Genomic DNA, 23719 nt, shown 5'->3' on the forward strand with positions numbered 1-23719 from the left:
ACCTTTTTGTTTTTCTTGATAAGTAGTAGGCACCATCTCTGTAGGCAAAGCTTTCTTACATTGTGCAATCTACATACCCGGTATAGTCGCTTGTTTTACCTGTACTTGGTGTTTGTTAATTGGTAATAATTACAGTGTTTAATGTTTAAGAAAATATTTTCTTTATTCATTTGAGAGAGAGTATGAGTGGGGGGAAGAGCAGAGGGAGAGGGGGAAGCAGACTCCTCACTGAGCAGGGAGCCTGATGTGGGGCTCTATCCCAGGGCCCTGAGATTATGACCTGAATGGAAGGCAGATGCTTAACCAACTGAGCCACCCAAATTCCCCTACAGTGTTTCATTCTAGAGGAAACAAGTAAATTGCTAAAAGATCAAGTTGCAGAATTAACCCTTAGCTCTGAACTTGTTCTTTATTTATTAACTGTTTCTCACGATTGCAAGGACAGTTATCAATATTACCATTAAAATAGCTGATTTTGAGCTAGGAGGTATAAAACACCAACTGAAAGATTGATACATCTCAAGACACAAGAAGTCTAAAACACAAGGGATGAAAGAGGTCCATGTCAGAAAGTAAAGAATGAAGTAGTAGTAGTGGTAGTAGTAGTAGTAGTAGTAGTAGTAGTAGTAGTAGTATTGTGATGCTCTAACCAAAATGAAATGATAAAAATCACATCATCATTAATTTATATACTGAAAATAATTAAATACAGTGCCTCATGTTCCCCAGAATGAGCAAAAACTACAATTGTATGCAAGATAATTCTTTATTCTTAAGTGTCTCTTCTATAATTCCAGGAAGATGTGACTTGCAGTGCAGTGAGCAATACCAATTACCACATTTCTCTTGTGGGCTGCAGCTGATCCTCAGCCTCACCTTCCGCCTCACTAAGACGTGCATCAGACATCAATCATCATTACTGCACAGCCTGTCTGCATCCCTAATTAGGAAATAACACACAGTAGAGCTTAGTAGCAGAGTATGCAGTATTATGCATTTTAAAAAAGTATTTGTGGTAAGAAGCAATCCCAAATAAATTGCACAATAGCTTGTGTACTGTGAGCCCAGGACACCACAAGGTCTTAGGAAGCCAAAACCATTTGTCTGGTAAAATTTCAAGAATCTAATTAACACACTCTGCTTGCCTAAGCAATTTGTAATTATGTTCTTGAGTACAAATAAGGATATTTTCAGGATTATTTCTTATATTTTTATGGTAGCTTTCCAGGTTAATTTATCTTGCCATGGTTGCTTCATGCTGTTTCCTTGGCTGTTTATTTGGCATTTGATGAAATTTGCAGTAGATGGTTCCAGCGCAATGAGAGATTGTTAATGGATGGGAAAACACCATGATTTGTGTCTTATTGCTGATTTGCTGCTTTGTTGTTTCATCATACTATCACGATTCATCTTGGCTATTTCTGGGCAAGAGAATGGTGGGAATTATTCTGATTTAAGAAAATAAAGGCATTTGAACCTGCAACAGGGAAGGGAAAGGGAGATAACATTTACTGAGGACCTACTGGGTTCCAGGCAGTATTCCAGGAACATTTTCCTCTTTTATCCTCCCAACACATCTGTTAGATCTTAATTATTATCTCTACTTTATAAATGAAAAGATTGAAATTCAGATTACATAATTGCTTAATGTCACACAGCTCGCACAGTAGGGCCATGATTAGAAACCAAGTTTGTCTAACTCCAACACTCTGCTTCTTCAAACAATAATAGTATCTTGTATTTATACAGAGCTCTATCATTTACAAAACACTTTCCCATATGTTATCACCTTAATCTTCCTGATAGCTCCATGAGGTATACACCTCATGTATTATAAAATTTTACAGATGAGAAAGATCAAGCACAAGGAGGCTATGACTTACCCAAGGTCAAACACATAGTAGGTAGCAGGACTAGGACCTGGAGACTTATGAATGTAAGGTCATCACTTTTTCCATGACACTGCTGAAGCCGTGAGGCACACCAATTCCTGTTTAGAAGAATGCAGATGGTTTTGCCAAGGTTGTGTGTTTATCTGTAACTTTATATGTCTATATTCCATACACTTGGAAAAATAACTTGTGAGAAACACAGCTTAAGACATAGATGCTGGGCAGCCCAGGTGGCTCAGCGGTTTAGCGCCGCTTTCAGCCCAGGGTGTGATCCTGGAGACCCGGGATCAAGTCCCACGTCGGGCTCCCTGCATGGAGCCTGCTTCTCCCTCTGCCTGTGTCTCTGCTTCTCTCTCTCTCTCTATGTCTCTCATGAATAAAGAAATAAAATCTTAAAAAAAAAAAAGACATAGATGCTGTTACACAATTAAAGCCAAGGTAAAAAGAGCAAGTAGTGCATTAGGGAATTAGAAAACCTAGGCCAAGAATATACGTTTGTGGTTGTGCATAAAAGTAGCAGAAGTTAGATCTGAGGTCATGTACAAACTCGGGCATCATGTTGTAGTATTGATGTGTTGATAATGCAATTAGATGTTTTTCAGTCATGTTTAATAAAGGACTCTCTTGCCCAAGAAGATTATCCACTAAAAAGTTGGAGTGGAGTGGGGAAGAAGTTGGAGGAACAAGAGGAATCTTTCTCTACTTTTCCTTAATTATACTTTCTAACTCCCCACTCCCTTCTCTTTGACTTCACCTCCCCCTCCCAAATATGTTTACCTAATAAGAACTTTGGCACAAAGATGTAAATGGCTGCTATGCTTACCTTTTCTTTTCTTTCTTTCTTCCTTTTTTTTTTTAAGATTTATTTTAACGAGAGAGGGAGAGCGAGCATGCAGGGTTGGGGGAGGGGCAGAGGGCGTAGGAGACAGTCTTAAGCAGACTCCATGCTGAGCGTGGGTCTTGATGTGGGGATTGATCTCAAGACCTGAGATCATGACTTGAGCTGAAATCAAGAGTCAGATGCTTAACCGACTATGCCACCCAGGTACCCCTGGCTCACCTTTTTAAAAAGAAACCTATAAACACAATTGGACTTCCAAATGGTAGGATGTCCCTGAAGGTTTTTTGAGTAGGGGCAGCTTTTGTTGCTTTACGATTACTCCAGGCAGCCACTTCCCTAAATTTGCCCATATTCCTCTCCAAATACTCTTTGAACATGCTTTTAACAACACATATTTGTTGAACACAATTTGTGACAGGCACGGTGCAAATGCTGGAGAAAAGTTAGTGAGAAAACAGACGTACTCTCTTACTGAATAAAAGCTCCAAGAAGGCAGGGTCTGCAGTATATGCAGTTAGCATTGTTCTATGCCAGCTATAGTCCCATTCTCACTTTAGCAAATGACTATGTACTCCTTTGGGCTCAGTAAAAATAGAGAACTAATAGAATGTGTATGGGTTATAGGTTCACAGATTGAATCACTGAAGCCATGAATAGAGTCTTGGCAATGGATACTGTCTGTGTTGGAGTGTTTCTTTCTCTTTTCCTCCCTTCCTCTCTTCCTTCCTTTCTTCCCTTCTTTCTCTTATTACCACTCAAATTGCTCTTTTTTTAAGGTTTTATTTAATTATTTGAGAGAGAGAGGGAGTGTGGGGAGAGTGAGAGAGACCAGTGGGCAGAGAGGCAGAGGGAGAGGGAGAAGGAGAAGCAGATTCCCCGCCGAACTGTGAGTCCCACACGAGGCTCGATCCCAGGATCCTGAGATTGTGACCTGACCTGAAGGCAGATGCTTAACTGACTGAGCCACCCAGGTGCTGCACTACCCCTCCAAATTATTCTTAAAAACTGAAATGGATTTAAAGAAATCAGGCTCTAGGGTGACCATTTTGGGTCTAGCCACATAGAATAGACTTTGCTCATTTACTAGCTGTGTGCCTCTGAGCCACCTGCCATGCTAAGACATTTAATAGCTACCTTAAAGTATGTCTATGTGTACAGAGTAGGTGCTCAGTAAATGGAGCTGTTATAATCACTACTAGTTAGATTTAGAACTCTTCATTAAGTAGTTCATTACTTTTATAATATTGGAGATATTTTCTTTAAAATATTAGAGGCATTTTTTGTGGAAAGATATTTATAGTAATTATTCTGTACATTTCCAATTGCAATTATTATTTGCTGGACTTTTATTTAACATATCCATTGCTTAGATTGTTTTGATCATCCTCGGTGGTCTCTATATACTATTAGGTCAGCTAAACAGTTGAAAAGTCAATGGGTATTTGTAGCACATATAATACTTGCAAATAAACATTTACATAGCATGGGAAACTAGGTCTACTCCCCCTTTAGTCTTTGATAATTTTTTTCCTCTTATGACACAGAATAATGTGACCAAATGGTATAGCTCAGCTGTGTTCTCTCAAGTATCCTGTGGAGTCCATTGTGTCATCTTAATGCCTCAAGTTCAAGTGCAGCTAAGGTTGCAGTGCTTAAGTACCAGCTTTGGAGAGTGCCTGCAGAGATGCAAAACATCCATGCTGGAGGCTGTAATTCATTAAATTTTTGGCATGATTTAGAAAAACAGAGAGATCCTATAATACATAGACCAAATTAAATTGTATTCTATCATGAGAAACAACTAAAATTTGTGAACCATTCTCCAACAACTACATAGCTGTGTGGTATATTTAGTTTTGTTGAGTCTTTTTGGCCCTCAGATCCAATGTTTTGGCTCCCACAGAAGTTAATTTTCATTAGAAGGATGTATTCCTATGAATAGGGAAACTTTCTTTAAAAGACAATATGCATAAATGCAAGAAATTAATGATTTTTCTATTTGCCTTTTATAGGTTTTTTTTTTTTTTTTGGAAACATGCTAAGTGGGACTACATAATAAATATGTCTAAACACAGACTAAGTTTTTTTCCCCTCCCAGTAAGATTATACATTTACTGTAATAATGTTGCTATTGTTTAAAATATGTTTAGAACAGACTTCAGGGCCTGTAGAATTTTCTTTGAAATGTCCTCAGTTGTGGAAAATTGCATCTTTTGAAGATGGATGTGAGTTTCAAAAAAACAAAACACAACAAACCACCAGTGGTCATTTGGAGTCAGGTCTGGGCAATCAAGTGGGATGATTCTACTTGAAGTTAAAAGAAAACAAAAAGCAATAAATATAATAAAATGTGCTAGAAGATTATGATAAATGTGACTTTAAAAACAATTCAAAAGAGTTTTAAAACAACTTTAGGCAATGCCAACACCTGGAATTACATTGCCTTCCAAGGTGACTGCATTAAAAATCTAATTTTTATTTCTTTTATAAAATTTAGTCTTCTAACTTACTGGTGATACTTTATGCCAATGTGGTCTGTCTTAAGGAAATTCCAAGAACTTAGAGGCCGTGCTTTCAACAATTAAGGCACTTTTATTCAAGTGCTTAGTATGATGCCAAGCATTTTGTGGCAACTGAATCAATAGATGATGATGATAACTGGCTTTGATACCAATGGAGCTGATAATGTAAGAAGACTTGGCAAGACATTAGTGACCATGTACTGGCTGCTTCAGGATTGCTGGCATTGCCTTAGAATAGAAAGAGTAAAATTGCTATTTACTGGCAGTTTTTTGCTCTTTTTTACATGGCAACTTATAAAACATGTGCCTTATGCTTCCTTCTAACACAGCTTATGGAAGTTGTGTAGTGAAGCCACTGTATACTGAACAGCAATCACTGACAATGGAAACATTTGGCACAGAGCAACGTTGCAATGTCTCATTTTGAGGAAAGAAAATCATAAGAGGCCTTGCTAATCATATCTATGACTATGAACCCAGAAGGGGACTCACAGATTGTTGTCCTACAAAGTACAAGCGACTGACAGTTTTCCATTATCATTTATGCCTTGGGAAACATTTGTTTGATTGTTTTTTTTTGAAACATTTATATTTTTATTCCAAGGTATACTAATGGATTTCTACATGCAAAAAAGTATAGTATATTCTCTGTGGATTTTTCCCTGAGGGAGTTTACACATGTTAAGAGAGGAAATCAAGTTAGATAGAAATAATTAAAAAAATACAAAGTAGAAAGTGATGATAATTATTTGAGAAGTACAGGTAAAGTGAAATATATGGTTGGAAGGAGAGTCAAGGAATGTTCTATGGAGGCAGAAAGATTTGATCTGAGATTTGAGAATGAAACCAGAGAATAACACATTAAATATGTAGAAGCAACAATCCACAAAATGGTAGGGGAATGAATGAGTTGTTTAGCTGGCTGAAATGTGGGAATGTGAAGGTGGAGCTGGAAATAGGTAGAAGTAGATGAAATTTAGATTGTAGGGAGTGGGGAGGAGTAAACAGATAAGTGATACCATTTGAATTTTGCTTCATTAAAAACAATCTGGCAATACTGTTTCAGGTAAAGATCTCTTTCACCTACTGTTCAACAATAAGCTAATATTCAAACATTAGCTTGAGATGTTGTCAACCATATTAGATGTGAACCAAATAAGAATTATAAATGTATCTTTAATTCTATGGTTGTAACATTCCTGATTGACCAGTCAATTAAACTTTTCACACATGAATGGCATTGGTATAAATGTATTAGCTTTATACTGTCCACTAGCTGGACATAAAAAAAAATTAACTGTTGAGCTTAACGAAGCACACTGAAAATGCAGGTTCAGGCATGAATTGCCTATTTTTTTTTCTATAAAATGATGAATCTGGAAAAATCCTTAGGGCAGAGGGAGTACTCTATTCATTTAGCTGTTTATAGCCCTTTAAGTAAGAGGAGGAATGATTTGTTCAAATTTTCTTAAACCTCTGTTTGCATCAGAGTGCGGGTTGGTGCAAGCTTCTTTTTAGTTCCCCAGGCTACAATAAACCCAACATCTGCTCTCTTCTTATTAGTGGATATAAAGCCAATGTATCTGGTATTGGAATGCAGGTCTGGATATCAGACAGCTTGACCATGTTACCTTCCATTATGCTGCTTATTCTATTTTCAAACAAAACAAAAACCAACCCTAAACCTAAAACTTGTCATCTGGGCTCAGTTAACACCACACCAGGAGTCAGTAAGTGATCAGCAAAAGTAGGAATGTGGGCATCATTACAATGCTGAGTCACTTTCAGAGGTTCGTGCTTTCACTGAATTAAGGTTGCAGTGTTTTGAGTATAGCTTTTAGCAATACAGAGCTCTCATAACCAAGTGTGGGAGTAATAATAGAACAAACAAATTATAGGGAACTGGAGAAGGGATTCCACTACTGAGGAAGCAAACCAAGGGAATAGCTTTTAAATGACATGTGGATTTGGTTCCCCACATTCCAGGGTTCCTTCCAAATACATTTTTTTTTTCATTTGGAACCAATGACTGAAAATGTGGGCTGTGCACACAATAAATTCAGCACATGAAGAACTCTGTATTTTAGTGTATCACTTAGAATGTTTGTTTTTTTTTGTTTTGGTTACTTTTCCTCAGAGTACCTAAACTAAGTATATTTTAGTTCAGTGTTGTTGACTAGAGATAACAAAGAACAGTGGAAAATGTAGATAAAATGTATCAATGAATACTCAATTTTGCTTTTCTCAATGAAATATATCTACTATGTGCCAGACTGCTAGACTCTACAGGTATACAAAGTTGAGAAAGGCACATCCTTTCTCAGGGGATTATATCTAAGAGGGAACATAAGATAAATGTACAGTTAACTAAATTACAAGGGAGAATATGTTAAATCCCATAACTGAGCTTATAGTCAATATGCCATGGTAGCTTGGAGCAGAAGAACGTACAGGAAAAGTTAAATGGAGGCAATAGGTGTGAAGCTCCAAGAATCTGGGTGTCTAGGAAGATGACGGCCCCATTCATGGAAATATGGAAGTGAGGAAGAAAAGTAGGTTTGCCTGTGGATGTGTTGAGTTTGAGAAAGCAGTGAAACAGGGATATACTGGAGGTAATTGGAAGCCTGTCTAGAGAGAATTTGAGAATGTGTATGGACATGCAGGTATAAAAGTGAAGTTGCGGAGGAGATAAGATCACCAAAAAATCCCCATAGGGAGTGAAAGAGAGCACTGGAAACTTTTAGAGAAAAACCATTTTTAAAGGACAGGAAAAAAAGGAGGGAGTGGCACTAGGATTCTGAGGGAATGGTCTGAGCCATGGGAGAGCCCGGAGAATGAAGCCTGTTGAAATTTAAGAGAGGGTTTTGGGAACAGGTGGAGCAACACTCAGGATTATAGTTGAGGGCTCTAGGAGGATGCAGACCCAAATGGTGTTTAGTGATTACAAGGTGATGGATGCCTTTTAAGAGAGAAGTTTCAGTGGAATGGCAGGGGCAGAAGCCAGATTAATTATTAACAGTATGCGGAAGTATACAAAACAAATTACACAAAGATCACACATTTTCATGTTAGCACAACTCCTCTGCCCTTAATGTTAGGGAAATAATGCAATAGCTAGAGGAAATTATTTCACAGTAGATTAAACATTAAAAAAATCACATTTGGTGAGGTTATCTGAGTCTTTCTCACACATGCTAATGTAAACCCTTTGTTAAGATGCTTGAGTGGCTTGTCTTCCATATTAATCACATGTGCTCATACTATGAATGAAGATTACATATAGATAGCTGTGCATCGAAGAGGAGATGTCTAGAGGTGATGGAAAATAGCAGAGAAGATGCCACTTCAAAGGGCTTAGCATGTGAAGCTATTTTAGTCATTGATTTTCTCTGTCTTGGAGTGCTGATTTCTCCTCCTGACTTCTGTGCTTCTCTTTGGATCCCAGGCTTTTTTCTTTAATGGTGTCTTAAGTGGTTGCAGACTAAGAAACGGGACTATGGTTACAAAATTACACTGTAAACATTCCTTTTGCCTTCTTCAGTAGGGTTAAACAGCTGCTGATTATGGAAACAACAAGATAACAACAATAGTATCTTTTATTTCTATATTACCTTTCACTTCTCAAACCCTATTTGCATATGGCTCCCATCTGACCTCAAACCAGTTCTATGGGGATAAACCTAGCTCTTTGGGATGGAAATGAAAGGGGGAGGGGAATATATGATTTATTTAGTGACTTTTTCCAGCACTACTGTAAACTCCAACTCCTTTTTTTAAAGGCTATTTTTCTTCTTTGGTTAATTTGAAGGTATGTAGATAGACAGTATTTCTATATTATTATTATGTATTCATAAAGACTGGGTAATTAGATATAATCCCTGACATCTGTGAGAGTAAAACATCCAACATTAATACTCTATGTAAAAGAATTAACAATGGAAACATTGAAATAAAATTAGGTAATTATTTTTATCTTTTGAAATTCATACTGAAAGTGGAATGACCTGACACTGTAAGGGAATAGAATGAGGTGATTTGACTCTATCTCATTCCTGAAGAGCCTTTCTCTTTTTCAATTGGATAATTCTTCTATAAAAGCCATTATGGTTAATGGATCATAGTTAAAGGTATTTAGAGTTAAATAAGGGGTGTGGGGAGAGGTCTGAGATAAAAGGGGTAAAGTTATAGAAAAAGAAAATCATTCACTCATGAATCCATTCATTCATTTAACATTTACTGACCTCACTACATGCCAAGTGTTAGGTCAGGTCTGGGGCATAGAGTTGCTTTGGTGAAGGACAGAATTTTCTTTCTTTTTTTAAAAGATTTATTTATTTGTGTTTAGAGAGTGGTGGGGAGGGACAAAAGGAGAGGGAGAGAGAGAATCCCAAGCAGAGAGAATCCCACTGAGCTCAGACCCCCCCCCCCCCCCCATATGGGGCTCCATCTCATGACCTGAGTTGAAACTGAGAGTCTGAGGCTTAACTAATTGACCTAGGCACACCAGGACAGAATATCCTTTTGAGAGGACACCCTGCCAAAAAACTGGAAAATGAAAGGGAAAGCCAACAGTGGAATTGCTGGATGATATGAGGAGTGGGCTGCTACTGTCAACTTTTCCTTCCATCAGAAACCTTGCTAAGCCTCAGGAAGAAAAGCTGGTTGCAGATGGAGGAGAACCCTCAGGTAGAGCTTTGAGTTGAAACACTGCTGGATTTCAGCATATGATTCAGGAACTGTGCTCAGTTATTCTATACCAGTAAGACTTCACAATAGCTTTGAAGAGAGAAAAGTCAAGAGCAGTTCTTAATATGAAATCTTGACAAAATGAAAGAATGGATCAAAATACCTTTTCTATCATATTCCTTTAATGAGCACACACACATTATATGTATATATATATATATATATTTTAGCACTCTTATATTTTAAAAAAAATCTAAATATCCAAGACTGGAGGGTCACGTTTCAGTAGTGTGTTGATTTTATCCTTACTCAAGAAAGAAAATTGTCCCTTGGATCATTAACTTCAGTTTTTGGGTAATCAGATTCCCCCCTCCCAAAAGCTCTTATGTAAGAATTGTCCAGAGTTAAATGAGAGGTGACAAGTTCACAGCCCAGAAGGAACATTAGGTCTCTGGGCTATCAAAGCATCGATCATGCATCCAGCCGTTTAGCAGGGATTCCCTGGAAAATCTCTGGCTTCTAATGAGCAGTCAAAATATGTGAATGGGAAAACTAGATTCGGAAAGCTGTCTGTACTAGAAGAAAATACACTAATGGCAGGATGCGGATGTGTAATTTGTGAGTTGGCAGGAATGTGGTTATGTTGACTGTGTTGACAGTTGACAGAGTCTAGGACAGAATGTCTTTGAGCAACTGCTCTGAAGTTGGGTGTATTTTTTATACTGGTAGAGGGAGAGGTATTTATTGGTGGTCGCGATTGCCTATTCTATACCGATAAGAACGATGTAGGCCCTATAGAGTTCACCACTTTGGCTGGCTCCACTCATGGCTGATGAAGCAAACTAGAATGGCAAGTTCTATTGGTGGTTGTCTGAGCCAGTCTGCACAGGTCTCTGATTGCTGTGAATCAGCATGTGTGAGGTTCCCTGGGCAGTGGAACCAGAAATACTGGTTTCTACCAACCACTAGACCCCTAAGGACTGGTGTGACTAACATAAGAGCAACTTCAAATCCTGCCTTGAAGGAGGCAGGGTTCATAAATAAATAAAAAACAAATACAACTGACTCAAACTGAAATCTGTGGCTTCGGTTTGATGTGGTGCTTGGATTTAACCTAGCTGAAGAGAGAAGCTAGAGTCTCTACATAGATGCAATCGCTATTCAACATAGTCTAAAAGAATCATATATAGCGTTGAAACTTGTAATCATGTGACTAATAGAATGATCATTACAGTGCTCTGCAAATGAGAATATGAAAAGATACTGAGTAGAGTATTTGGTATTTTAATAAAACAAAATAACACTAATAGTAGTCATTGGAGTATTAGGTACTCACTGCATAGGCTTCCAAATTCTGTTTTTAATTGTAAATAATCTAGCAATTATAATAAAGTTATTCCTTTATTTTTTTTGCCTCTGCTCAAAACTAAAAATTCACTTAAAAAAATACCCAAGGCTCTTCACAATTGTCTCCCTTACTTAAAAAAAAAAAAAATAGAAGCAGCAACAGTTGAGTAAAACAATTTTTTTTTTTCATTTCAAGCAATCCTCATTTAAAAGACCTATACAAAGGCCTACGTATTTGTTTTTCACCCTGTTTCAGAATTATAAACAGATTGATCACTCTGGGGCCTGGAGTTGTTGCTATTTATTTCCCAGGCTGATACAGCAGAGTTTGTAGTACCACGCTTGGCACCCTGATTCCTGGGATTAGGAATACAAAAGCTGATCTGTGGGGAGAAGGAGAGTTTTCTGGAGGTCCACGCAGCTGCTGCCGCACATGCCAGCCGGTTAGCCAATCTGACAGCATCACTGACGTTTACTCTCAGCTTTTCACTTCGGAGCAAAGAGCAGAAGATGCTGCCAAAGGGCCTTCTCTTCCTTAGCTGCACACAGAGAAGGGTAAAGCCAGAGGGTCCGCTGGTCGTTTCCCTCCCAGTGGCCTTTCTTCTGGGCCATTAGTTGTGGGGATCTTGGGTAATCATGAATTCACCCTTGCAAGGCACATGGATCCTACTTTATTTTAAACATAAGTAACTAAGCCTGTCTTAAAGGTCACTGCTCCCTGCCGCTCCCCACCCCTCCGCTGCCTTTTTATGGTGTAGGAACAAGGAAATTTAAGTGGGTGATTTTTCTCTCTGTGTACTGAATTCCACTGAATTCCATTTCTAAGATAGATTCCATATAAATAAGAATTAAACATTGTTTTGCTATTCCCAATACATTTAGTACTATTAATTGGTCTAGTCATTTAAGAATTTAAAACTGAATGTTCAATTAAACTTGCATAAGGGATGTTTTACTCTTGGGAAACTAGAAAACAGAAAATTTAAATCTATTTAGAATCATTCATATCACTGATATGCATAAATGACAACAGGCTTGCCATAATCCTTACATTTAGCTTATCTGATGTTTAATGAAGCTGTCAACTAATCTGGCTATCACCCAGATGTCTTGCTTTCACCAAATTTCAGACTTGGACTGTCAATATTCACAATTTTTTTTTTAAAAGATCTTATTTACTTATTTGAGAGAGAGACAGAAAGAGCAGCACAAGCCAGAGGAGGGACAGGGGGAGAGGGAGAAGCAAACTTCCCCCTGAGCTGGGAGCCTGATGCCGAACTTGATCCCAGCACCCTGAGATCATGACCTGAGCTGAAGGCAGATGCTTAACTGACTGAGCCACCCAGGTCCCCCGCAAATATTTAGAAAAAAATTTAGTGTACATTACCAATTGTCTCATAGTGTTTTAGTAATAATGTAACAGCTCTTAATTACAACCGGAAAGCTAGAAGAATCCAGTTATGGAAGCCAATGATGGGAAGCCACTCAACCAAGTTTCTTTTTCTGTCTTGTCCCTGCCAGTCCAGAGGAACACAGATTCTGAATTTCCTTTGGGTAGTGTCACCAAAAAGTGGAGAATTTGCAAGCTGGGCCAGGAGGTGTTATTATGTGCAGATAATAAACAGTCTCCGATTAAGTAATTATGATAAAAACATGCTTTTAGGGAACCATTAAATTTTTATAGATTCTAATAGGACATTCAATATGTTTCCCAACTTGTGCATTCCCCATTTAAAGACACTGGGTCTCTAGCTGGGATGGCCTCCTCCCTGAATTTCAGAAGTGCTAAAATAACAAGCAGTGTCTGGCTGGGTGATTTTCCACATTCACCCTGTTTAAAGGAAGAAGCTTGTTCTACCGTAAACAGTTATGGGAACTGTTTGCTTTGGATGGGCTTGGTCCACACGGGCTGAGGAAGGCCTTCTTGCTCTGGTTTCTTGCCAAGGTGGAAATTTAATGCCAAAGGCTTCCTAGTTATGTAGAGGCATCTTCTGATTTGAGTAAGTTTGGTCTGAAGAAATCGTGTTGGGGAGTCCAGAGAGAGTAGTAGTGGCTTGAAAACACAGTCACTTGAAATAGTAGCTTCTGCTAACCTAGCATGGAGCAGAATTCACTGTTGTTTCTTGGATTGAATATTTCTTGAAACTGTTTTTGCCCCACCAATGGTTAGGAAAGGCTTTACCTGGAGACTATAATGTACATCTGTGGACACAGCCTATAGTCCCTTATATCTATTAAATCTAGTGGAAAGGATTCTGGGTGACTTAGCACCATCAGGAGCATAAGTACAGTCCCTGGGCTCCAGGTGGGTATACAAAGGTGAAAAGGGTGTAGCTGCTAGAAAGAAGCCAGTTTTACATTCTAGTCATTCCATTACTTGCTGTACTCAGAGTGGATGAGCTGTACAAGTTGTGATTCTAAGCCCAGGCTCCAGAGATAAGCTGCCTTGAGTTTTTGGCCGGCCTCTACCAATTACTTGGCATGTGACCTTGGACAAATTGTCGAAGTTCACTGTACCTCTTTCTTCACCTCTGTAAGATGAGGATTGTCATAGGGCCTCAGTAAGTTAATATATGTGGAGCACTTAAGATAAAAGCTAGAACTAAATTAAGCACTCAGTAAATATTAGCTACTTTCATTTTCTCCTTTTCTTGAAATTATAGGCAACGCCAATTGATTACTGACTCATTGTCTAGCTTGATGGCTCTGGTTGGAAAGGGAATTATAAGAGACTGAGAAATATGTGGATGTACCATCTGGTCCACCTTAACACCTATATGCACCCATATCTGTTCACAAAAGCAAAACAGGCCCGTTGGATGCTCAAACATGTATGAAGACTTCTCTCAGAAGTCAGTTTTCTGGCTTTATGTTATGAGGCAGATCAGTTCTGTTTTTAACTTTGTTCTGTCCTTTTGATAGAGGAATTCAAGTCATGCTTATTGTAGCTTAATCTTACCCAGAAGTCATTGTACGCCAACCCTATAAGACTACTAACGATGCTGTCTGGGAACAATAGTCAGTGTTACATATGATAGCGGTTGGCCAAATCTATGGACTCATTCAGGTGTGGCCAGAACCTTTAAAATACCACAGAGCAAGTGGGAGGTGGAGCGTTTACAAGTAGCAGATTATTGTATAACCATTTCCTGTGCCCCAGTGTGCTCTGACTTCAGCTGCTTTTTAAAGCCACTGATCCACAGCTTTTGTTATGAACCATAACCTCCCCCTGCGCTGCTCCACTGGCCACTCCCTGTCTTGGCTCCTGGCTGCCTTCTGTCACAGTCATGTAGATCACGTTATCTGAATCCTGTGTTCCTTCTTGTTCCCTCTGTCAAGGACTTGGCAGTTCCTGGTGTTTGTGTGTTTACTGTGTCAGTACATATTCGTTTTCTCATTCATTCATTTATTCATTCATTCATTCATGCAGCCATCTTGCAGGCATTTATTAAGACCCACTAGGTACTACAGGCATTGCAGTAGGCACCAGGGATAGAGGCAACTGAAGCTCTCTTGGTGCCGGGGCCACATTTAAGACTCTAGAGGGGAAGAGACACACATACAGATAGTGACAAAGGTGGCAAAATGAGAGGTGGGATAAATGGTTAGAAACATCGACTTTAGGGGCACCTGGGTGGCTCGGTCAGTTAAGTGTCTGCCTTTGGCTCAGGTCATGATCTTGAGGGTCCTGGGCTCGGGCCCCGCGTTGGTTCCCTGCTCCGTGGTGAGCCTCCTTCTGCTTCTGCCCCACCCTCCCCACCCCCCCAGCTCATGCTCACTCTCTTGCTCTCTCTGTCAAATAAAGAAAATCTTGAAAAAAAAAAAAAAAAAGAAACATTGACTTTGAACCTGAGTGAGTGGGTTCAAATTCATGCTCTGCCAACTTCTATCTGTGTGAACTTGGACAAGTTTCTTACCATTTCTATGCCTAGTTTCCACATTTGTAAGATGGGAAGCATCATTGGACCCACCTCATAGGATTGCGGTAGGACTTAATATTAATGAAATATGTAGGAGAACGCCTAAAATATATAGTAAGTGCTACATAAGTGTTTGTTAAATACATAAGTGCAATGATAGTAATATACACAGGGTGTTAGAGGAGCGGCTAGCCCCATTAGCAAGCTAAAAATTTTGTCTCCATGTAGCTCTGTCCCAGGTTTGAGAAACTTTTCCTACTGAGGAGAACAGAGAAAAAAAACAAAAACAAAACAAAACAAAAAAAACAAGCCAGGCCAGAGTTTGGCTGTTGAGCATTGGAACCCTGTTAGTGCAGGTCAGCCTGTCTTGAATTTTTGCTTTATTTCCAGAAATGAGCCTTGTCCCCTGATCCTTGGACCAAACTTCTACCTTATATATTTTTTTAAGTTTTTATTTTAATTCCAGTCCCTTGCATCTTTGTTGCAGTGACTGAGTCTTTGTCTTATTTTCCTGCATCCTTAGTCTTGGCCTTAGTTTCTGGTCAAGCCCTCGGTTCTTCTGGAGCAGAGGTTTTGCCTTGACAGTCTGTCCTTGAACTCCATTCTCCAAGTACAGTTCCAGCTGCCAGTTGCCCTATCTCTTGCTGCTTGGATTTCTAACTATAACTTGTTCTAGGATTCCCTGTTGCTTTGTTTCTTCTCCCACTTGATCCACCACTCACCTATTAACTTACTCTCCTGACACTATGCTCACATAGCTGGTTCTTCCTTAGTGCCTGTCTCCCAAACACTGGCCTGACCCTCTCAAGCAGGTGTTTAGTGTCTGGTCTCATCTCACTTAAGGGCTGTTCTGCTCCCACCTAGTTTTCTCTAGCGATAGAAAGAAGGTGGGAAGGGAAAAGGACTGAGTCAGATGTTCTCTGTGTTGCTCATGAAGTGACTTACACAGTACAGTTGCTGGTTCAAAGGAATTTTTGGAGTGTGTATCTTAGGAGATATCTATAATAAATGTGCATTGGCCTCGATGTACTTAGGAGTGGGTTGCTATGTATAAAGTTTGCTACTTGGGACTTTCCTTTCTAGATGGCCAAGTTAAGAAATTTTCTTTGCCAATTTATTTATCTCCCTGAATAGCCAGTCTTGCTCAATACCAGTCACGTATATTGTTCCACTACTCACCAATTCATGAAGTCATAGTATTACAGTTCTGATTGTTTTTACTTTAGTTCTTTGTTATATTTCTTGTTCTTAGTATTTACATGCGTGTTCAGTATTTCAGGAAGCCATGGGTTTCCTCTCTGTTTTCTCCATTCCTATTTTTGCTGCCTCAGACTTTTCCAAACCTCGAATATAGTTTAAATGTCAGCCCAAAGAATTTCTCTCTCCGTGGACTGACTTCTGTTGAACATGGCTGCTTTCTTCTTGAATAAGACAGTCTAGTTAAGATAATAACCACAAAGCTCCATTTCTGACGAGGGTGGTGTGAAAGCGACAATAGTGAAAGAGAAATAGAGGGCGTAGTATAATCCCCTGCTTTTAGCAACATAACCTAATTTTCATTAGGCCCCAGTAGCTGCCTAATTTCCATTAGGCACCTGCTGATTTCTTGTAGCCCCACACACAGAAGACAATCTCATTTTCCCTTCAATTCTATTTGGTACTTAAATTTAATTGAAAACTTAATTATAAGTGCTAGAAGTCATCTGCAGAGTATTTCTCATTTGTGAGTTATTTTATTATCCATTTTTAAAAAATGGTGACCATTTATTTTCTTGGGTTGAAATAATTTTCATTTTAAATAGCATTTGACATTTGCAAGGGTTTCAAAGCACACTCATATACATTATCTCATTAATTCTCACAGCAGCCCCATGAGGTAGGTGGAACATATTATTCCTATCCTAAGATGAGGAAATAATGGCACAGAGAAAGATTGGAAAAGGGTAAAGTAGAGAGGGCATTTAGAAAGCTGTGCATTGGAGGGGGAGACTGAGGATATAGTGCTGCTTGCAGCTCTGGCACTGTTGATTACTGTGTGCCTCTGAGCAAGTCACTTAATCTCTCCACCTCTCAGTTTCTTTGTCTGAAAAGTGAAGGACTTTGATGCTCTATAGACTTTCTTCCAATTCCAAGTCTGGATGATGTTTGTTTAAACAGATATGTTCATATTTGTCTCCCCAACTCAAACTCTGACAAGTGAGGAATATGAACACAACACAGGCACACACAAACACACATATATATGTGCACGCATGCAGACACACAGACATCAAGGTACTCCTTTGGACCTAGAGTTGAGGCCAACCAGTCCCAGAGTGAAGGGACTTGCTGGATGGGAGTACAAGGGGACTTGGAATGTAGGAAAAGATGATTTGTTTTTGAAAAGGTCTAATATTCACACTAGGTAGATCTGAGGTGGCAAGTCCTGGCTGGGACAGTGTTTGATCTAGTTCAACGCAACCTGGAGGAATTAGAGGACTGGAGAAGATTGGAAAGTATGTCTTTGTAGGGGAAAAACCAACTGGACATTAATTACAAAGTTTCACTGTATCACGGTTAATAGAAAGATGGTAACCATAAGAATTGTTTAAAGATGATTTTTTTTAAAAAAGAGCAATTTTAGGTTAACAGCAAAATTGAGAGGAAGGTATAAAGTTTTACCATATACCTGCTGCCCCTGCATATAGACTCCCTCAACATCAATGTAGCTATCAGAATTTTGGAAATCTTGAAGTATAACCACTTCTCTAAGTGCAAAACTGAAATGTCCTTTGAAAAAACAGTGGATTTATTTATTAATCGTTGTGCAAGAATCTTGCGGTAACATTTGGGAAGAGGAAGCCTTTCTCTTCCTCTCCTTGTGTTAGTTACAGTGTTATGGCACTAACAGTCAATAAAGGATGTGACCACAAGAGTATCTCTTTTGTAACATAAATAATAATCTTGAAGGATTTCAATTGTAGTGCTTTATAATGGTGATGTTTGTTTTGTATGCTTATGTGTTTTTATATTTTTAATATCTTAGATGCTTTTATTGACCATGTAATGTGAGTCATTGGTATCTGCTAGAGACATCATCTTCTCCTGATTGGTGGTAATTGCTGACAGAAGCATTTCTTGGCAGCATCATTGGAATACTTCTTCACTGAATCCAAAATGAGGTAAGCTCAGTGCGGGCAAGGGGCCTGCCTATATATTCCCCTGTGTCATGTGAGTGCCCGGCAATGGTAGACCCTCAATAAAATTGTGGATGAATAAAGCATATTCCACCTAAAACAATGTCTGTAATTATCAATAGTAGAAGGAGTTGCATGATGCTACAAGATGAGGACTTTTTTTTTTAAAGATTTTATTTGTTTATTCATGAAAGACACAGAGAGAGAGGCAGAGACACAGGCAGAGGGAGAAGCAGCCTCCCTGCGGGGAGCCTGATGTGGGACTTGATCCTGAGACTCCAGGATCATACCCTGAGCCAAAGGCAGATGCTCAACCGCTGAGCCACCCAGGTGTCCCAAGATGAGGACATTAAAAAACAACCTTGTTGTGACAGGTAAACCACCAGGGCTTCATATTGTATCTTCAATCATGATATTTAGTGAATATCATTCCTTTATTTCTATGATCACAAAGGAGTGAAGTGTCCCTGGTTTTTGAATAGACAGTGATACTTTCTATAGCTGTGTCATCAGGGATTTCTACTACCAAAAATTTTGCAAAGCAAATAGCCCATGTAGAACTTGGTGAGGATGCTATATGCATCTTGATTACTCTTAGGGTCTGGAAATAGGACCCAGAGTAAAATTACTAGGTGGATTTGCCTGTGGCCTCAGGTTGAGTCTCCAGGGTAGAGCACAGAGGGCACAAGTGCTTACACATTCTATTGAGAGGCTCCAGACCAACATCAGGGCTTGCTAAGAGATGCCCTGAACTGTTTTTATTGTCCCCCATCCAACTCCAACAGGAGTTCTTGGGAGAATTTTTAAAAATAACAACTTTATCGAGATATAATTCATACCCCATCAAATTTATCACTTTAAAGTATATAATCCAATGGTTTTTAGCATATTTACAGAGTTGTATAACCACTACAACTACCTAATTTTAGAACAATTTTATCACTGCAAAAAAACGTGTTCTCATTAGTGGCCACTCACCATCTCTCCTTCTCCTGGCCCCTGGCAATTATGAGTCTGCTTTTCGTGTCTATCAATTTGCTTGTCCTGGACACTTCATTTAAATGTCATACAATATGTGACATTTTGTGTCTGGCTTCTTTTACTTAGGACTATGTTTCCAAAGTTTATCCATACTCTAGCATGTTTCAGAATGTCACTTTTTAAAGGCTGATTAACAGTCCATTGTATGTATATACCATATTGATCTGTTGATGGACATTGGGTTGTTTCCACTCTTGGAGTTTTGAATAATGCTATATGAATATTCATGTACATATTTTTGTGTGGTCTTGGGAGCCTAGAACTCTGTCCCCAAAGTTTGTGAGCACAGAGCATGGAGTCTGCTCCTTGACTAGACATGAAGCTGGCTGGAACTGCCCATCATAGCAAAGAGAAGAAAGGAGGTTGTAGTGGGAGTAAGCTCCAATTCCATGGTAAGCAGGGTAAATATTGTGTTTTATAGGGAGTAAAATGACACCATGGAAAGTATAACCAACTTGAAAAGACCCTGACCAAGAATACTGTCTGTGTATGGAATTACTGCCTGAGCAAGAGCTAAGGGAGAATCATTAGTGGTCAGTAGTATAATCTATTCTCTACATGAGGGGACAGAAAAGTATTGGAGATCTTCAGTGGGGGTGTGTGAGTTTTTTTTCTAAGGAACACATATAAGTTCCCCAGGAGACTCAGGAGAGTCACAGAGGACACCAAATAAAATAAACAAAATAAAATAGCACCAGCTAAATAATGAAGACCTTTTTGCTTCATTACTTCTCCTTTCTCCTCCACCCCTCAACCAGGGAGAAACAACAAACAAGGTTGGGGTGTGGTTGGAAAAAGAAGTGTATTCCACTTCCCTGTTGCAGGTTACTGGAACCCATTAGGACCTGATCTAGAATGTAAGGGAGGAAGATTTGAACAACAGGAAAGAGAGAAGTTTGGCTATTAAGGAAGATTGAACCTGGATGATACCTTGACATATGATTGTTATGAAAATAAAAAGGACCTAGAAAAGTTACACATTTTTCTCAAGATGTTGTCTGGGGTCAGGAAAAAGATCTGACAGCAAGTTTGAAGCATAAGAATGAGAGAAAAAGAAACTAAACCTAATTTTCTGTTTGCACTCTATACAGTCTAGCACGATTAATAAACAACTTTTTGTAAGAGTAATGTTATCTCTGGACTGCCTAGGACTTCTTTGGATCCCAGAATTGTGCTAGAGATGCTTTGCTGTAGTGGCTGGTGGTACCCAGGACAGAGACTGTCAATCAAAGGACCTTGCTACCCCCACAAGAAAGGTAGGTGCCTGAATAGGCTGACCAATTTGAATGTCCTGTTTTCAGGTGACAGTGATGGGTCTACAGGTCTACATGACCCAACTAGAGTTAAGACCTTGTCTAGAGAGAGGCAGGAATTTTGGAAGTCTTTCTCCTCCTGAGACCATGAACTGTAAACATCACATGAATCTACTGCTTCTTTCCCTCCATGTGAGAGAACTCACTGGAAAAGGAAGCCAATGCAGAGAGAAGTGACCTAAGAGATGGAGACTACCTGATTCATGATACACTGTTTGATGAAAAATGTTAAAAAAAAATTCTTGCACTATTGGGACATGGAGTTGAGTTAATCATACCCCTCAATTCTTGGCATATATCATCAATGGTCACCACCTCTCATTTTATTTTAATATTATTTTTTAGGAGGGCAGATGCAGGGGGAGAGGGAGAGAGAGAATCTTAAGCAGGATCCATGCCCAGTGCAGAGCTTGACATGGGGCTTGATCTAGTGACCCTGAGATCAACACCTGAGCCGAGATCAAAGTTAGACACTTAACCGACTAAGCCACCTAGGTGCCCCCAACCATCTCTCATTTTAAAAATTATTTCTCTCTCTCATCCCCCATCTCCTCTTACATTCTCCCCCCATTATATGCCCCTACTTAAATGTCTTTTATGTTTTTCAAAGGTACATAATATTGAAGAACATATATTGAGATGGTTTTGTGTGTTTTTATTTATTTATTTTTTTAAATATATATTTATTTATTATTTATGATAGACATAGAGAGAGAGAGAGAGGCAGAGACACAGGAGGAGGGAGAAGCAGGCTCCATGCTGGGAGCCTAACGCGGGACTCGATCCTGGGACTCCAGGATCGCTCCCTGGGCCAAAGGCAGGCGCTAAACCACTGAGCCACCCAGGGATCTCCTTGTGTGTGTTTTTAATAGAAATAAATGACATTGTATTATAGACTTCACTAAGTTCACCCCTCCCTTTAACCTAATGTTGTGTTTTTAAGTTCCTATAGCATTACTGTGTATAACTCATTGACCTGACTGTGGCTGGGGCTCCTAGGTTGACTTGAGCTCCTTTGTACCATACACAGTGCTGCCCTTGACATCTTCATATATGCATGGGGGATACACCTAGGAGTGGAATTTCTGGACATTTCAATTACCACATAAACTAAGAAATTACCTTTTTGGTTAAGTCACTTAGCAATGGATTTGTTTCACTTGCAACCAAGGGACTCCTACCTAATCTTGCCCATTGGAGGCGAGTGGCATATTGTCCCCTCTGCCTGGCCACTGCCAATCCCCTTTGGAGAGGCCAATAATAAAGCAGCATTTCTGATGTCCATCCATGCTTTCAGACTCAGTAACTGGCTTCTCCTTTAGAAAAAGTCTTATCACCTCTGGTTCACATAATGGATAATGTGAATCTGTAGGTGTTGTTTGACTGAAAAAATATTTTAATTAAAAAAATCCATATACTCTAAACATAGAAAGATGCTTGCAAACTTTGGAACTGTGATTATGTTTGGGACTCTCTAGAAACGGAAATGTCTATTAATGCTAAAAATACTTTACTAGATCAATCATCTTAACAATAAAATCTTATTAAAACAATATTTTCTCACCACAGGAATGTAAGTTATGAGACCTTGGTTAAGGAGATTTCCTTCTGTGGTACATAGATCTTTTTCCAAATGTTTTTGTTTACTGAACTTTTGGGGACTTCTCTGAAGTCTTCCTGTCACACACTGCTGCAGAAACTCCCATTTATGGCCCAAAGGTCAGTTGAAGTAGCTGAAGAATAATGAAACAACATTCTATTCCTTGATAATGAGTTAATATTAATAAGATGGAGTTCAATAGGGATAAACTCAAGATCTGTAAATATAAGACTATTCATTCATGTTAACCTTAACATTGAATGGACTCAGGAAAAGGTAATCCTGATTTGACAGAAATTCATCTGAAAAGGACATAGAAGTGGTAAGTGACCTTAACTTAGAGTAATAACAGTTGGAAGAAGCCCCTGGAAACACCAGCGTAACCTGAGGCAGCAGTAATTGAGGGGGTGTGCTGTGTTCAGCCTCAGAGGCAGCGGAGGGATCAGTCCCTTCTCTTTTGCTAGTTTTACCATTTCTGGGGGATTTTTCTGAGCACAGAGCTTAAAAGAGACAATGACAAGTAAGAAGCTTTGAAGCGAGGACAACTGGCAAAAGAAATCTAGAAACTATCATGTCAGCAAATACCAAGATAATACCAGCTATTTTTAGGGATGCCTGGGTAGCTCAGTGGTTGAGGTTTGCCTTCCCCTCAGGGAGTGATCCCAGATCCAGGGATCAAGTCCCGTATCGGGTTCCCTTCGAAAAGCCCACTTCTCTGCCTGTGTCTCTGCCTCTCTCTATGTGCCTCTCATGAATAAATAAATAAAATCTTTTTTAAAAAGCTCTTTCATTTTTATTATTTAACTTGATTCTTCCATGGGCCTTGTCAGGTAGACTGGTAGCTATTGTTCTCATTTTACAAATGAGAACTAAGGCTTTAACAGGTTAACCTCACTTGCTCAAAGTAGCCTGTCAGTTCAATAGGGATGCTGGGACTAGATCACAGGCCTCCTGGTCTGTGTTTAATGCTCTTTTAGTTTGCCTTGAGTGACTGAAAACTTAAGGCTGCACATTCTGCTCTTGTGGAAGGCAAACCCAGGAAATGACGTTAGTGAATCAGAAAGCAATAAACGCAACATAAAGAAGACTAAACACATACACACACACACACACACACACACAGAAACACACACACGCACGCACTCACCCAGCGAGAGCTCTCCCCTAAGGCTGTGGTCAACTTTGTCATGGATATTATTCCAGTGGAGATTTGATAATAGCCCTTCAGGGATATTGTAGAAAGGATTCCTGTATGGAAAAGACATTGGACACTTTTCTTTGTTTTTATAACTGTTACGTTATGTATTGGACTGGGAAGAAAGTAATCATAAAAATTCTGGCAACCTGCTATGTTTTCATCTGTCAGTTTGCTAACCAGAGC

General features: G+C 39.2%; 1 long non-coding RNA gene across 1 annotated transcript; it reads right to left on the minus strand.

The window, feature by feature from the left end:
• Positions 1-747: 747 nt before the first annotated feature.
• Positions 748-23608, minus strand: LOC112656533 (uncharacterized). The gene is made up of 4 exons (XR_003134388.3): positions 23486-23608; positions 22303-22471; positions 1884-1990; positions 748-940 (listed from the first exon to the last, which is right to left on the minus strand). It is a non-coding gene; the product is annotated as an uncharacterized LOC112656533 (long non-coding RNA).
• Between the last annotated feature and the right edge of the window lie 111 nt (positions 23609-23719).

The sequence above is a fragment of the Canis lupus genome, chromosome 37 (assembly GCF_003254725.2).
Source record: "Canis lupus dingo isolate Sandy chromosome 37, ASM325472v2, whole genome shotgun sequence".
Classification (NCBI taxonomy): domain Eukaryota; kingdom Metazoa; phylum Chordata; class Mammalia; order Carnivora; family Canidae; genus Canis; species Canis lupus.